Raw genomic sequence first — 18,260 nt, forward strand, 5'->3', positions numbered from 1 at the left:
GACATAAGGGTAATTTCCGGATTTCATATGGGCTTGGACCAAAAATTTGACTTGACCCAAATCACGCGTCCAGTCACAAAAAACATCACGCGAGGCATACCACGCGTCAACCTCCCTTATTTCTTCCCCCCTAAATTACGGATCTTGGTTCCCCTCACACTAGACTCGCGAACGCGGCTTAGCAAGCTTGATTTGGACCCGCGCACGCGGGCTAATCACCTCCAATTCAAAGCCCTTTGCTACAGCACCATCTACTCCATCACTACAAGCAATTTAAACCCTCAGAATAGCATCTCAACCTCTCTATGGCAGCATGTCGACGAATCACAGTCGAGAGGAATTTTAAAAATCTATTCGACACTACACCATAATAGGATATTTGCAATTTTTTGCTTTGCAACGGTTATTTACCGTTAGCAAGTTGCCAACGCTATATAAGCATTAGTAATGTTGTTAAGTGTTGCTTTAATTTGGGTGAATTTTATTAATTAATTTCTAACGCTTAAAAAGCGTTTGAGAAATGTTACAAATCAAAATTTTGAAAATTTCGCGAAAAAGGGAAACCAAAAAAAAATCACGCTCTATTATTTCGGTCGAAATATAAAAGATAACCTTTAGTCTCTCTCCTCTCTCTCTCACCGCCGCTGCACTCTTATGTCTCCTCCCTCTCTCTCACTGCTGGTACCCTTTTCTCTCTCTCTCGCTCACTTGGGTTAATACTACTTCAATCTTGCTTGGCTTGATACTGCTCCAAATTTTCTTGCTTCAAAGGTACGATTTTTATTTTTGCCGATACTGAATTTGGATAATTTTCTTGCTTCAATTTTGCTTCAAAGGATCTTTTGTCGGAATTGGTTTTCTCAAATGCTGAAGATCATGGCAATAAACAGAAAGTCCCACTGAGCATCCAAGATGATCTTACTGTTACTTTTTATGCAGGAGAACTGTTTTTCATCACAGATAGGCACAGTGGATATTGGAATATTAATAAATGGGTAATTTATGTTCTTCTTTTGAAACTCATCTCTAAGAACATAGTAGATTATAAGCTTATAGCTACTTGGCTAGTGGCTCCTATATGGTAATTGTTCTTTTTAACAATTAAGTGTAATTGCTGCTTAGGGCTTAAAACTATTTTGCAAAGTGTATTCAGTTTCGATGCTTTTCCAGATGTAACCATTACCTAAACCACAAATAGGAAATTTTGGCGGGACAAGACTTTTCGCAATAATGCTACTTCTCTGGTGTAGTACAACCTTTTATCTATGCTTATCTTGGCATCTATTCATTGTGTCTTTTTTTTTCTTTTATATTTTTATTTAATTTTTAATATAGATTGAAAAGGAAAATGAGGTCATTCTAGTTTGTTCCTTGGATGCGGAGTTTACAAGACCACTGTGGGTTTTTGGCATAAGCTCTTATGACTTTATTAAGAACAATGAAGACAACTTACTCGCTTGCTGCTACAGGTCGTTAGAAGGAACTCAATACTAGTAACTTCAAATTGTTTGGTTATGTCTGAAACAGTTTTCTAATGATGCTAATCAAGGTTTCATTGATTGTATGCAGGCAAAAAGGGAAGTCTTTTCTTGGAATTCTTGATGACAGTCAAAATCTTTATATCCGTGCTTGATGTCTCATTCATTCGATATAAATAATATTGTAAGTTCAACTACTGATTGCCACTTTCTATTGGCTTCTTAACCTTTTCAAGTTCCTTGAACATATATAAGGTCGTTATACAATGACCAATGTTGCTTTTTGTGAAATCTATTCTTAGGTCTCTGGGTCTAAGCTGCCTATATCTTGAAGGGGCATCTCGCAACTCACCCATTATCAATAGCAAAGGTCTTTGTCTTTTTTTTGGTTACTGTTAAACTTTGTGTTTATTTATTTGTGTAAATGCTTGATGTCCACTTCTTTTGTGCTAGCGGTAACTTTAGATGTTCGAAAACTGAAAGCGGTTAATACCTCCATCATATGGTCCTCTTCTCCGAACGATACAAACTACAATTCATTTTTTAGTATACCGGAGTTTATTGAATTTCCGACGGAGATCCAAGGTCAGAGTGCCTATGCATATTTCTATCCGCCATCCAATCCTAATTATCAAGCTAGTCAGGAAGAAAGGCCTCCCTTGCTATTAAAAAGCCATGGTATGTAATTATTGCAAATATTAGTAAAGATTGATTGTATATCTTATCATCATGTATAGGCATTTTTCCTTCTATGGTTAATTTATTCATCTTGTGGAGAAGGAAAAAAGAAAAATGCAAATCAAGTTGTTGTTGTTGATCATAGGAGAGAATTGAAAAATTGTGATTTAATAGTATCTTCTACCTTCAAGTTTAACCAATTAACTTAAATCATTGTGTATTATTCATGCTGTTAATTTCCTCCTCCTAATTCCCACAGAAACCTACTATTTTTTATTTTATTTATATTTATTTATTTATCGTCGATAATTCCATGGAAAGCTACTTATCACATGCAAGGTAACTCTTGTATACTAATGTATTGCGATTCACCATACCCTATCTTTCATGTGGTGATTTTGAGAGAAGCTTTATGTTTAAGTTGGTCCTTTAGGGGTTGGTGGCAGCTAGGGCAGGGAACGGGTCGGATATGGGTATATCCGAATCCGAATAGTTTCATAATATCCGAACCCAAATCCGACCCGAATATGTAAACGGATATAAAAATCGACCCAAACCCAAACTCAGATTCGGGTCAAACCCGACCTGATTCCCTGCCCTAGTGGCAGCAATACTAATGACAGCTAACGAAGTTTGTAACGAGGTAGCTCTCTGTTTACCCTTTTGAGGTCCACTAAGCTTGAACTGGACTGGGTTCTTTTACCACAAGGAAGATAAAATCACGAGTCACCAGGAACAGAAGTCTGTGAGGTGAGTTATTTTCTGCAGACATTATACATACAACCTATGTAGTAGATGTGAATACACATTTCAATTGCAAGTTACTAGTGCAATTGTAGAAGCAATGTTTCCTGATTTCATTATGATGTAAATCATTTCTTTCATATCATCTAAAAAATCTTGGAAGTACTTTATTAGTTGCGGTCTTGAGGTCAATCATAACGTTATATTAATATATTATACAGAGATAGGTTAACATTTTCCTATTGACGGTTTTCTTATTCATTATGTGATTACTCGATATAATCTTGCTAGGCATTCAGTTCATATATTCTCATCATCTGAAGATGCACGAGGGTGTTATAGCCTATGTTGACAACATTTTCCACTTTTCAATAACTCCATAAGTATTGGCAAACATCAGACTCTAATTTGAAGTTCTGTGGAAAATTTCTTTCACAAGTATATAGGAGGGAGTTAAGTATTGTATGCTATTTAAGTATTAACCCTGTAACTCTAGTTCACATAATTGAATACATTGTTTAGATTAAACAAAATCAGGAGTCGCCAGTTTCCTTTCTAACACATTAAGCCACTTCCTCATAAGAGCCCTGTTGAGTGTGCCTCTTTTAAATTTCTGTTGTTTTCACTGCATCTTCTTTGATGTGACCTTTAATCTCTTGGAAGCAGGGCTATTTCCCTAACCTCCACAAAAATAAATGATGTGGAACTTACTAATATAGAGATAGAGAGAGAGATGAGCCCTATTTTCGTTTTAGGAAGACTCTCTCAGAGTGGTCGGACTGAATTTGTTTTTTGTTTATATATCGTTTTTCTTTTACCAAATTGGACCCTCCTTAATAATGGGCCTTCAGCCCATTTGACTTGACCACGTTAGCTTAAATAACCGATATAAATTATAGGGAGGAGTTTTGTTTTATTTGGAGAATTTTCTAGGTTGGTTTTGGTATTATAATTTGTGATGAAGGATATAAGGGAACTAAATCATGAACGAGTTGGCGGGGGTTGGAAATTTTTGCAACGGTTAATAAGCGTTGCAAACAGAAATTTCCAACGGTTATTAACCGTTGCAAACAAAAATTTCCAACGCTTATTAACCGTTGCAATAATGATTTGTAACGCTTTTTATAACTATTTCATACACAAATTTAAAACCTTCGCAACGGTTTTTTGATTTCACCAACGCTTTTTAAGCGTTAGTAATTTGTTAAAAATATTACCAACGGTTTTTAACCATTGCAAAATTGTTAATTAATTTAAAAAAAATTAATTTAAAATTCGTTTGCAACAGTTATAAATCGTTGCTGATGGATTGCTAATAAAAAATAATAATAATTTCTCATATTTTGTAGCGAGACCAACTAAACCTTAAAAAAATAAATGGCATCCACAATTTTGTGACACTGAATACCCATAAAAATGAAAAATAAAATAACCACATGTTAAGAATAGATTTGCAAATTTAGACAAAAATTAAATAACTACATGTTAAATAACCACATGTTAAGAATAGATATGGAAATTAAACAAAAGAGATAAACTAGACAGACCACACTTGATATGTCAATTGCACTTGATAGTAAAACCGCTACCAACACCAACAACACGAGGTTGTGGAACTTGCATAGGAGGTGGCTGACCTTGGCCTTGATATCATGTAGGAAGAGCTCCAAATTGAGGTGGTGTTGCCATTCCACCTTGTGGGCTGTACCCACCATGTCCTTGAGGACTGCCAGCGTATCCTCCTCAGCCCCCTTGTTGAGGTTGAAAAAGGGCACCGCCTTGAGGGCCACCAGCGTATCCTCCTTGGCCTCCTTGTTGAGGTCCTCCTTAAGGGCCACCACTGTATCCTCTTCGCCCCCCCTGTTGAGGTTGAGAAGGTCCCCAACCTCTTCTACCTTGTTGCTCTGCACCACGACCACCTCCTTGCTGGAGTGGTGGATACTGGTGGTCCTTGACGTCCACCACCACTCGAGGGCGATGCTTGGGCACCACCATGTCCACCACCGCTCGAGGATTGTCCCTCCGAGCTCTCCTCACCACCAGTATCCTCAGTCCTCTTCTTTCTCACCATGATTGCTGCACAAAATCAACAAATTAAAATTCACAATGTGTATAGCCTCAATGGCTTAGCTACAGAGCGTTGCGAAAATTATTAGCAACGGTTTTTTGCCGTTGCAAATAGCCTGTTATGGTATAGTGCGATTTGGGCATGTTTCATCCCTTTTTCGACGAAGAAATTGCGAATAGGGAGTGGGAGTATCTGTTGCACAAAGTGCCGGCAAATTACTCGGAAGATTTAGTTTTAAAGTTTTACAACAATGGTGGTTTTCGGGGTGATGAATTTTGGATTACAGCGGATGGGATGGAACGTGATCTCACGCTGGAGTTATTATCGAATACAACACAGATTTTGATAAACTCTGATAGTCCAACCCTATTGATATCAGAGTATCTGAATACGATGGAATTAATGTTTGACAAGCTTCTCGAGGGAGAGTACAATAATGGTTCGAGCTACGTGTACCAGCACTCGCTCAGATGAAACCAACTAGCCGTTACTCAGTGGCTAGGCTTACAACGTCATTGGAACTTCAAAGACATCTGACATGAACAAGACATTCTTGCACATGTTGTGCATCCTCCATGAGAAGAAGGATACCTTCTGTATGGTCCATTTCCTGGGCCATGTTCTTACGACTGCATCAAACAGGTCAGCTGCTCTTGCTGTACTTGTTACTCAGCTTATGCTTAACTTAGTGTTCCAGTCTGCTACTCCTTTCATTCCAACAAGGTCTTTTGAAAATTTTGGAATTTTCGACACTTGTGTTCTGGACCACTGGGACCCAATAGCTAGAGATGATATTGAGCGTGATAACGTACCTCCTCCTCCTCCTTCACCACCCAATTGTTTTAATGAGGATACCATGCGCAGACTAAGCACTCCTATGAAAGCTTTGAGACACATGAACACTAGCATGCGTAGGATGTTTCTTCGTCAAGAAGAGATGCTTACTTCCCAAAATGACTTCCAGCAAGAAATGCGTAATCGCCAAGGCCGTTTCCAGAGAATGATGATGGCTACTCAATGGCAATTCCAAGATCAACTGCTCTGATCTTTTATGCCACATTCCGACCGGGTCGCCGAGGAGGTCATCGTGGCCGACGGTGTAGAAATCCTGGTTCATCATCAGCTAACCCTGAGGATTCACAGTAGCAGCTTGTTCCTCTTAGTCTAAAAAAATGACTGTCATTTATTTCACTTATGCACTGTATTTTTATTTTTCTAGTGATGAAAAATGATATATCGTTTCATTTATCATTATTTTGTATCTTCATCCGGTTTGAATGAGAAATTATTTATGTTATGCGATTATTGTCTTTCCGAAAATGGTAGCTTGTTCCTTGATGCACTGGGCCTACTCTCTAATCCAAATGGTCAGATACCCAACGGTCAGATTTTCCATTATAAATTCAACTCTCCTCTTCAACCTTCATTCATCCCCTTCTCTCACTCTCTTCAAATTCAACCTCACAAATTCTCATTTTCTTCAACATAATGAATCAAATCAAGCGATTGGAAATGGAGCAACGCGAATGGGCTATCACATTATTCGTAATAACAGTGTTTATCATTGTTCTACTATCGCTCATGCATAACATGCTCCAAAATATCTAGATCTATGTAACCGACATCTCTCTTTCCCTATGTCATTTTGTATATTAGTATGGTGTGTTAAATAATTCTCACACATTTGTACGGTTTACGTATTAAATTGAGAAGTTCCCTATTTTATATTTGTGCATATTAGTTGTATTTTTAAACTTCTAAAAAAAACAAATAAGAAAAATTAATAACTCACTAAAATAATTCAATCTCAACTCACGGTGTTCATAGAAGATCGCACACGCTACACGATACACCTAAAAGCCATCGAGCACGCTGCTCGATTATTCTTTTCATCTTCCATTATTAAGGTATGATCAACAATTCAGAAATTACATGTAGGTCTAACAGCACTGTGAAACCTTCATCTGTATTTTCTAACAATGAAACATCTCATTAATTGTTTGTGGAAATCTAACATGAAAAGACTTACTATGGATACCCATATTTGTTGTTCATAAAGGTATGTGTCAAAACAACACATGAGTCACTTGTGTTTTCACATAGTAATTCCGAATTTAACTACACTTGGAATCCGGATTGGTACAGGCTCATAGATTGGCTATAAATCTCTTCTTTTCAGCCATTCTCATTTCAAGCATTCTTCACTATCCTTCCCTCCGTAATACTTCCAAATGGATCACCCAAAAAAAAATAATGCCTGAGAAAGACTACCTGAAAATGTTTGATGATGGCCGGGTTTCTCCTTATTTTGACACAGAAATTGTACGTCGAGGATGGATGCCTCTTCTATATCATTCAGCAGCTGGTTATTCCCGAGAATTGGTTTTGATGTTCTACCAATTTAGCGGTCCTGAAGATGGTAAATTCTACTTCAATGCCTATGGATAACGATTTGAATTGACTAGGGAAATTATCTCCGATATACTTCAAATTCCAATGAATACACAAGAGTTCCTTTTTCTAGAGTCAACATTTGATTCCGTCAAAATTTTACTACGAGCTGTCGTATCTCGTGGCGAAGTCGGAAATAGACATCACATTGTTCTTCAACGCTCTTTGAAAAAAAATCAACGAGTTGTGCTCCACTGGTTGGGACACAATGTGGTTGGTACATCACACTAATCAAAAGTCACAAAGCCTCAACTTCACCTACTTTGGATTTTGTAGACTCAAAGGGATGATTTTTGTCTAATCCAACATCTCTGGAACGTGATCACCAGGAAAACGAGAAGGTTAGCACCTCTACCTACTATAGTCAAGAAAATTATGATGCGTTGGGGTTATCCAGTAATTTCTCCAGAGATACCCCTTCAAAGAGCAAATATTAGTGCACTCCACACAGACTACTCCGTTGGTTATTGGACTCCTGATAGTCTGACAGATGAACAGAACAACCCAAGCTTAAACTCTGAACATTTCTTTGATGAACATGCTATGCTAATTATTTTTAATCCCATGGAAGGCATTCAATTTCTTCATCAAGGCATGTGGGAACTACACGCTCGTCAGGAAATAATCATTAAAACTCTTAAGGATTTCCAAGAACGCCAAGCAATGTATGATGTTGAATAGGAGGAAATCTTGAAAAATCATTCTCAGTCCTTGCAATATCACGCTCTCCTAATGGAGAATCAAACTACACTCTCTGCCAGCCAAGGGAACATTCAGATGCAGCTCAGCCAACAAATTGAAGAACTAAACAGTGTGGTGCACGATATGCGTCTCCAGAATCATCATAATAATCCATGATTTTCTTATTGAATAAAAATAAAATAATAATACTAAGTCAATAAATATATAATCGAATATATCATTACGATTTTCGTCATATTATGAATTTTGTTGTTATCTTTGTGTCTTCGTTTGTAAGAAATGCCTACTAGAATTGTCATAATTCACGTTGTGACAAGAACAATTTTAATATGTGATTTTCAATGTCATTACAGGAGGGTCTATTTTCTTCCATACTCATTTATCCATCCAATTTGCCATTATCCTTACCCATTTCTTTACTTCATCCAATATGGCATCTTCATCAAACATTGCATCTTCATCAAACATGACACCTCCGAAACTCATTCCTGAGCAATCCTTTCAGTCTATGATAGATTCCAATACTTATGGGCATATCTTCCGTGACTACATCACTAACATTGGGTGGTCTTCCTTAGTTCTTCAACCTGACCAAACTTATTCACCAAGTTTGGATGCATACTTTTATGCTAATATGGAAGACACACTAGCTTTCAACCATGTTCATGGCATTTTTTTAGACGGGTTCACAATCATAGTTGATGGCACACGTCATATTTTTTTCTAAACAACAGCTTGCCCTAACTTTGGATCTTCCCTATCACGAACCAGCAGAAGCATGGTATTACAACTTCCATAATTCTCACATGTCCTTTCATTGGCCAGCTTTTTGCACAGCATACGGTGATGGTCTTGAAATTAAACAAGTAGGAACTGGACCGATACAATGGCGAGCCATCACCATTCCTTAGCAAGCATGACCATGAACATGGGGACTGCGATGTTGTTTATACTCCTGAACATCATGGGAGATTAGCATTTTTCTACGGCTAATGAGGCTACTTGCGTAGTATTAAATGCACTTGCTCAGCCTCATTCACTATTTGATATTTCAGGTCGTGTCATCTCCAATCTGAAGAACGCACGCATAGTTCAGGATCAGTATATACTGTTACCAATAACTGCTTGCCGAATTATGCGAACACATTTCTCGCAGTTTTCAGCTACATTTCATGACTGGGTTAAGGTTGATTCTATGTGCCCGACAAACAAAATCATTCATTCATTAAGGTTCGGCAATGGGGACGTCCTACTAGATACCTGAGGCATGGTCATTGTTACACGAATGACGAAAAATTGTTAGCACATTTGAACAACTCCGAAGAACAACGATGGGCAGAAATTTGGCAGCAAATTATCTTTTGGCATGATGTTAAGGAAATGCATTTCATTCAAGAAGATGCCAGACCAGCAAGTCCTATTGGATGGTGACTTTGTAGGACATTATACATATATCTAGCTATAAATAATAATGTTTCGTGTGCTATTATTTTTCATTGTTTCTTTCTGAATAATATATTATGTTCTCCAACCTTTCTGTTCCAGCAATCCAGCCCTAATTTTGCTCAAGGTTCTCAGGTACTTTCTTTCTTTATCTATTGATACTTCGAGGACTAAGCATCATTCAGTTTGGGGGTACTTTAAACCTGTAGCGAAAATTAGGCAAGTTGTAGCATGTATATAGTTTTTATTTTCTTATTAATAATTCTACTTAGTGGCAAAGTCTTGTTTCCTTTTCAATGATGAAAATTGTCTAGAAATCTCACATTAGTACTCGAATTAGGATTTGTTTTTAAGAAACTTAAGATAATACGTATGCAATAGTTTATACATCTTTTCATGAACATTCATGCACTGAGTATCATCGATTGTACATAGCAGTAAGTTTCTGGAACCAACAGTTAGTTACTTAAACGATCAATCCTATGAGAATCTAACCAAAAAATCTCGATATGTGTGATATGTGAGTAATGACATAGAGGAGTAGTTTTTCCGAATAGAGAAAATCACGCGTCTACTTACTTGATCACCACCCGAACCCTATGAGAGAATTTAGGCTTTCTTTGGATCGACATAGCTAAAAATTCTTACCTGTTACAAATTTTACCGCTAGTCACTCCACTGAACCTTTCATTAAACCTTTCACTTTCACCGAAAATTCCTTACCCATCTAGTAACCCTAAATAGAAGAACCTACCTGAGTGATGAGTATGAGAAATAGGATGAAATGTAGAAAGGTAAAGAGAAAGACTTGACCTAACTAAAAGTTAGTTACCTGCTTCAGCCAAAGAAAATAGAATTATGTTTCTTAAGCTTCTTGTTTCAAAAAAAAAAATAGAGTGTGAAATAAGTACAAGGCTTAAGAGCAAGGTTGGGAAACTCAGTTAGAAGCAGGGAAAAAATAAGGATTTCTCTAGTGTAAATATCTTGAATACCCTATTCTCTCATACTCGTAAATTTTGATTATTCATTTCCATTTTCTTCTAAACCATCACCTAAGCCCCATAATACCTAATAAAGACCTCTAGCTCAATTAGGAGTAGGAAGGTGTGAGAAGAAGTAGTAAAGGTGATTGATCGACTTCGGCTCCTCAGACTGTCATTGAGTAAGTGAGGAAATATGTGCCCACTGCACACTAGAGTTAGCAAAACCTAAGTGGAAAAATTATGAGCGAATTTGTGTTTCGACACATAACTATGAGAACCCATTTAGGTACGCTCTCCAAAGGATCCAGAAACGGCCCTACTTGTACATTTCAATGAAAAGTTCACTGTATGCATGATCATATGTAGATGTTTTAATTATTGAATGCATATTAACTTGAGTTTCAAAGAAATCAATCCTCGTTCCCTGCTAAGGAGATGTATGGATATCTGAGATCAATTTAGGAAATGAGTTTTTGTCACTAAGTCGTTGTAGTATAAATAAAGTTTGTGAGTAGCTTCTCTGGAAAACTCTCATGAGGCTATAACTCGTCCACTAGGGAATTCCTAGTGGTTTAAGACCTTGTTGCATATGGTCAATGCAACCGCACTCTGTGAAACGAGAATTAGTTAGGACTACACAGTTTTGGCCACTTATCTGTTTTAATGTCTCTTCTTTGCTTGAGGACAAGCAAAGTGCTCTTTGGGGGTATTGTGATAAGCACCCAAAACTGTAATATTAAACCCCATTGAGATATATAAATTTGGTTAATTATGTGTTTAATAATCATGAAATAAGTATATTTTTGTACTTTTGTAGGTCTTCGCAGTAAACATGAAAATATTGGTTAAACCTGCATTAAAGCACGAGGAATGATGTATATATGAATTCTTCCAAATCAGCCATGTGAAGGTAAACAAAGATGGATCAAAGCCGGGGACTCAAACATGATAGAATCGAGTAAGAACGGGACTATGTAAAGGAAAGAGTAAACTTTCGGAGCTCATATCTCATTAATCTGGACTTTGATTTTGGCAAGTAAGCTGCCCAGATGATCAGCATGACTAGCTCTACCTTAGGCCAGAAATTGTAGAAATCGACGTCCAGACCCACCAATAGACATAGCGCATGGACCCACCTTTCGAGCCCACAAGAAGAGATGAGTCATCAATCATGGAACATTTCAAGACAAAAGTGCCAAATTATTGGTGCAAAGTTGACAGCTTGCATGTAATTAATAAAATTAGGTGTTAATAGTGAAAAAAAGCAAGGTGTCACTTTGTTTTAATGTGGTGGATAAAAGTGAATTAAATGTGTGTGTGTTTTCACGTGGGATGAGGGGGAGAATTCTAGAAAGGAAGAAAAAAACAAAACAAGGAGGGATGCACTTCATTTACTCCCTTGATTTCTTTTCTTTTATCATGCATTATTTGTTTTAGCTCATTAGTAGGAGAAAGTAGTAGTTTTAGTTTTAGTTTTAGTTTTGAGGCTTTTTATGAAAAAGCTTGTAATAGTTTTAATGGTAGAACTTTTTGTGTTCTTGTTCTAAATGTAATCTAAACTCCTTAATGCAAGTGAGTTCTTTTATTATTATTCTTCTTATTCTTTCTCATTTTACATGTCTATTTGCTTCTTTAATTTATATCCCTAGGATCATGAGCTAAATCCTTCCCTTTGTGGGGGGTTAATGATGCTCATGTGAGGGATAACCTTTGTGATGCGATTTTAGTAAGTTGTTTAGGAAGAACAACTAGACTTACATCATATCCCAAAATGGTAGTTGGTATAGAGTCTAGTTAGGAATCAAAGTGATGAGCTTAGAGATAAATCATTGTTTTGTTTTACAAGCTAGTAATATGATCTTAAAGATGAGTCATAGTGTTAGGGATCAAGTTAATATTCATTAGGACTTGTCTATGAGTTCTAGGAAGGTTAAGATGCAAGAACCTAAAATCATACAATAGAGGTTATCTTCACATGAGGAGAACTAACTCTCCACACCTATCTAGAAGTAAATCTTTTATCTTTGTAGAAGTTTCATGTTTTCGTAACTTAAAGTTTTTCAGTTTTTGCATTAGAAGAAAGCAAGTAGTTAGTATTAATTTATCCATAGTTTAAACTTACTCACTAGTTTCCTACAAGAGCAAAAACAAGTTGTAAGTTGTCTTAGACTTAGGATGGTTCGAAATCCCTACTCAAAGCTATACACACGAATATCATGAGTAAGGAAAATTCTTTGTTTTCGCACTTTGTCCAATTAGAGAATCAAATCTCTAACATTAGCAAAAAGTGAACATCATGCATCAACTCCATCTTCCATGTCCACTCTTTGTTCGTCATCAACACTCCACTCTTTTTTTTAATTTTGTGTAGTAGACTTCATAAAAGTTGACATCATTCAAAGAGTCACATATCTTTTTTATTCTTACATTCTATTTAAAGAACAAAAAAGATACACTAACCATAAACGCAAATGCTTAAAAGAAAATTGAAAAAACAAACCTAGATTTGGGAGTTAAGCATTTCTTTAAATTACTTTTCAGTAATTGGAAACATTTCTACATTGAACTTCCAACCAAGGAACATGTACTTGAGTTCTTATACAAAAATAAGTATGTATAATTGTACATATGCTCATTTTAGAATGATGATTATGAAGAACATGAAATTCAGTTATAATAAAGGAATAAAAATGATACTTAAAAAATAGTTCTCTAACCAAGAAGTGTATATGCAATGCATAAAATTGGCAATATCAAATCAATCGTATGAAACAAAAAATACAGGAAATTGACTAATTCATACGAAAAACATGAACAACCATAATAGACATTGGTAAGTAAATACCTCTTGATGATGACTTGCTCTTGTACAGAACAAAGGCATCTGTAGAACTATAGAAGGAAAGGAAAAAGAGAACACGACAATCCAAACTGTTTCTTGAATTTGCTGTACAAATTGCAAATAATTTTCAAGAGGGTGATAAAACAAATTTCAAGGAAGGAAGAGCTTCAGCTGCACAAACAAATTGCAAACTCAATCGAGATGAGCTAACAACTAATGTAAATTCATTCAATTCCACTATATAATAATCATATTTTAACTACACGCGTAAAGACATTGACACGTCCTACATTATGTGCTACTACTTTTCGTGTAATATGTATTCCACATTAAAATATTACTCATTTGAGTGTGCAGACTCCTTTGGCAAGTTAAATTGTCAAGACCAAAAGAGAAACTCAATGCCAAGTTAGATTGGACGCATAGTAAAAGTTGTTTGAAAATGGATTAAGATAATAAGTGCTAACAAAATTTTGTAGTGACATCATTATATACACATTGGCAATATAAAATAGATATTAAAGTATGGAAGAACAATTTTTCTAAATTTGAAGCGATGTACACCAATGTGAATGACAGTACACCAATGATATAAAGAAGGAAGAGATGAAATGAAGACTATGAGAAGTACAATTTTCTAAATAGTAGTAAGAATTCTTACCATTGCTCTTCTCTATTTCCTCAAATTTGTAAAATTTTCTCCCATTTTTTCAACCTCATCGGTTAAAATGGAAGCACAAAGAGAAAGATAAAGAGAGTTCTGGAATTTATTTATAAAACAATCATGAAATGTACCCACATGCAACACGGTTGACACAAACCCAAATTTCATAACAAAATAAAACAATTTACCAATAACGCGAGTATTGGAAGAAGATTGTGAATCTGATTTTATATAAACTGATCTAATTAACTGACCTCCCCTAATCACCTTCATTTCAAATATGTCATATAAACATAGACGCAAGAGTTTCTATAAATCCCTTATAGTAATTAGGTATTTTCATCTGCTCTCATGTTCAAAATGAATGGTAAAGTCCATATCATAAATGGATTCATAGATAAGATTCACCCAAGGCTAACTATAAGAGAGAAAAAGGAAAAACAAAAATACCTAGCAAGTGAAATTGACATTGTTTTTTGGTACCATGATACAAAAAAATTGCAAAGTTTATTTAGCATCTTTGAAACTATGATTAATTAAATTTAGCTAATTAATTAAGTATTTGTAAACATAGAAAGTTCAACAAAAGAAGTCATTGCAACGCATTCATCAACAAATGAATAAGAAATTAACAATAATTATTCCATACCTTGAAGAGTATAAAAATAGGGGAGAAGATAAACCTATTAAATAAAGTAGCTCTTCAAGCACCTATGCTTGTGAAACTAAGAAGAAGAAATTCAGATAGAGGAAATGTAATAGGAGATAGGAGATGGAGGAATTTTTCCTGAAATAGTGGGCATATAACTATATCAAACAAATTTGTACAAACAAATAATAGTCATACAATGCAAGTAGAATCCCTGGCTTTTTAGGCCATTAACGGTAACCATGAAACTTAAAGTAGGCGACCAAATGGTTAAATTGCATGCTAACAAAAAAAATTAAGGGAAATTAAAAAATAAAAATAAAAATAACTTACATGTGTGGATTGGTAATGCCAGAGTTGCCAACCAGAAAGGCCTAAGAAGAGGAGGCAAATAGAGAGAGAAAAAGTAATAACAATTTATAGAAATGGAGAAAACACAAAAAGAGATAGGAGGTGAACATGCTCATTATTCTCAATGATCTATAATGGAGGAGTTACACAAAGATTAAATGAAGGAGAAAAATTACCAGCAAGAGTCATACTTGAAGGAGATAGGTGTTGTTATGATTATTATTGGAGAAGAGCGTTGAGAAAATGAAAGGAATTTTGAGAAAATCCCCTTTAAGACATTAAGACATTTTTTTTTTGTTTTGTTTTAAGGTGACTACTAAAAACAAATAAAATATGGCTAAAGAAGCGTTTTTTAATAATTTAATGCACTCCTAAAATTTCTCAACTTAAATTTGTTTTGTGTATGACATTTCTTCTCAAACTCAAGAGTTTTTAATATTCATTGTATCATTTATCACACCCCTTAAATTCAAGTGAAACCCCTCGAGTCATTAAGTGTGTTAATAAAGGGTCAATTAAATTCCTTCAAAACGATTCCAACTGCACATTTGCCCTATCTAACTCAGATCCCCATGAAATCTTGACCACCCTTTGTTTATCTATTTTGTTTTATTATAATAGATGTTATCCCCATAACGGGAGGAACTCATATAAGAGTTGCGTATGTTTTTATTTCTTTATATTAGTATAGATTAACCTTCTTTTTCAGGTGCTCCCATTTACAAGCATGTTTCTATGGTACTCTCTATCCTTTATTTTCATTATATACTTTGGGGACAAAACATGATTCTGTTTAGGGGTGGTATAGAAACACGTTATAAATGTTTAACCACATATTAGGTTGTATGTGTACTATGTATTAATTGTCGTATAAAAATTAGAAAAATGTTAAAATCATTAAAATAGTTTATACTATGCACTTAGTGATAATGGTATTGTTCCCTTCTCCATGATGATGTTAATCTAAAAATCTCACGTAGTACTTGAATTAGGATTTAATTTTTGAAACTTAGATTAATATGTAGGTAATAGTCATTGCATCTTTTCATGAATATCTTGCATGAGCATCTACGATTGTACTTGGCAGTATTTTTCTGAGACCTAGATTAGAGTACTTAATACATATCCTGTGAGCATCTAGCCTAAAAGCCTCATAAGAGTGAAATATCGGAGTGATGACACAAGGAAGAAGTAAAATCTGAGTAGAGAAATCACACATCCACTTACTTGATCAATATACTATATCCTAAGCGAGAATTTAGGCCCTCTTTGGATCGATATAGCCAGAAATTCTGACCTAAGTATATTTTCCGCTAGTCGCCCCACTGAGCCTTTTCATTAGCCTTTTCACAAATCACAAATCCTTTACCCAATAAAACAAAATAAAAAATAAAATCAGCCTACCTATCTAGATAACTCTAAGAAATAGGATGACTGAAGAAAAGAGAAGAGAAAAACTTGTGTAAACAAAAATTAGTTAGTTGCTTCAAAAGAAAAGGAAAAAGAAAAGAAAAGAAAGTTTCCATCCAAAGAAAAGTAAAATAAAAATAAAATAAAAAGTTATAACTCCAAAGAACATAATCAAAAGAGTCAAAAGCCAAATCAAAAGGGCTAAAGATGGAAACAAAGTGTAGAAGCAAAGTAAAAACAAAGTTTTCTCTAGTTACATAATATAAAGACCCTATTATCTCAGACTTATCTATTTGAATATCCATTTCCTTCCTTCTTAAACCATCACCTAACACCTAATAAAGACATCTAGCTCAATTAGGAATAGGTTGGTGTGATAGTAAGTGATAAATGTGTTTGATCGACCTCGGCTTCATTGGATTGTCATTGAGATTGTGAGGAAACGTGTGCCCACTGTACACTGGAGTTAGCAAACTTGAGTGGAAAAATCAGAGTGTTATGTGTCTTGACACATTTCTTGTGATAACCTACTTAGGCACGTTACCCAAAAGTTTCAGAAACGAACTTCCCATTGTATTTCATAGCATAGTTCATTGTATAGTTGTTTATTTTAAGATGATTTGATTATTATGCATGTATTAATTTAGGAGTTAGATTGATGATCCTTGTTTAACTACTAGTGAGATGTATAAATATTTGAGATAAAATTAGGGGACAATTACTTTTATTTCTTAGTCATTGTAGTATAAATAAAGTTTGTGAGTATCTTTTCTGGAAAACTCTTACGATGCTATAACTCGTCCACTAGGGAATTCCTAGTGGTTTAAGACCTTATTGCATATGGTCAATGCAATCGCACTCTGCGAGACAAGATTAGTTATGACCACATTTTTGGCCACTTATCTATTTTTATTTCTCATCTTTGCTTGAGGACAAGCGAAATACTGTTTAGGGATGGTGTGATAAGCACCCAAAAGTGGAGTTTAAACCCCCTTAATACTATTATATTTAGGCCAATTATGTTTATAATAAATAAGAGTTAGCATTACGTGTTTTTGTGTATTTCAGGTCTTGAAGCTGTTTATATGCTTAAAGATGTCATTTTGTGTGGAAAACAAGTTAAGATGATTGCTAGAAGAGTTCTATGTTTAAATCCCTAGAATCAAGAAGAAAAAACATGTTCAAGCCCAGTCAAAACTGGGAAGTCAAAGTCAATTCGGGTAGAAAAAGTATAAAAAGCCAATGGAACTTCAAAAAGGCGTATCTTTGGACTCGGGCCTCAGAATTGGGCCTACTTTATGTTAAAATGACCGGCTCAGAATAAGATTTCCAATGGATCTAGACTTGCTCCAATCAGAATTGTAAAAGTGGAAAAAAATAGCACTAAAGTAATTTCCAACAGTTGTGGCCTCTTTAGACTTAACCTAATGAACTTTGGGCTCACATTAGAGGCCCAAAGTCCCCCTTTTTTGCCCATGCATGAAAATGTAATCCTAACCCTCTCCTATATAAAGAGGGTTAAAACTAAACTTAACACTCCTTCCTCCCCTTAGTCTCTAATTAGTTTAGTTTAGTTTTAGTTTAGTTTAGGGTTACAATTAGTTTTATAATTGTAGCCTCCATTAGAACCTTTCAATAAAACCTATAGTTATTAATTCAACTCTTGTTTTTATGATTATGTCTTCTCTTCTCTCATTAGTATAAAAAAATCCGATGATACAAGGCTAAACCTCCATTAGAGGGGGTTTATGAAGCCACGTAAGGATGATTAGTCATTAGAATAGTTATTGTTTTAAA

General features: G+C 35.3%; 2 long non-coding RNA genes across 4 annotated transcripts; both read left to right on the forward strand.

Annotated features, from left to right (window-relative positions):
* The first annotated feature begins 391 nt into the window (after positions 1–391).
* LOC147503720 (uncharacterized) lies at positions 392–1,644 on the forward strand. Of its 3 annotated transcripts, XR_015192807.1 has the most exons (5): positions 392–771; positions 940–995; positions 1,171–1,244; positions 1,336–1,469; positions 1,570–1,643. It is a non-coding gene; the product is annotated as an uncharacterized LOC147503720 (long non-coding RNA). The 3 variants fall into 3 exon arrangements; XR_015192808.1 differs by lacking the exon at positions 1,171–1,244 and having other exon boundaries at positions 394–771; XR_015192809.1 differs by lacking the exons at positions 1,171–1,244; positions 1,336–1,469 and having other exon boundaries at positions 404–771; positions 1,570–1,644.
* A 294-nt stretch (positions 1,645–1,938) lies between these two features.
* Positions 1,939–4,868, forward strand: LOC147503721 (uncharacterized). Its single transcript, XR_015192810.1, has 2 exons — positions 1,939–2,156; positions 2,825–4,868. It is a non-coding gene; the product is annotated as an uncharacterized LOC147503721 (long non-coding RNA).
* Positions 4,869–18,260: the final 13,392 nt, after the last annotated feature.

This window comes from Coptis chinensis, chromosome 4 (genome assembly GCF_015680905.1).
Source record: "Coptis chinensis isolate HL-2020 chromosome 4, ASM1568090v1, whole genome shotgun sequence".
Taxonomy (NCBI): Eukaryota; Viridiplantae; Streptophyta; class Magnoliopsida; order Ranunculales; family Ranunculaceae; genus Coptis; species Coptis chinensis.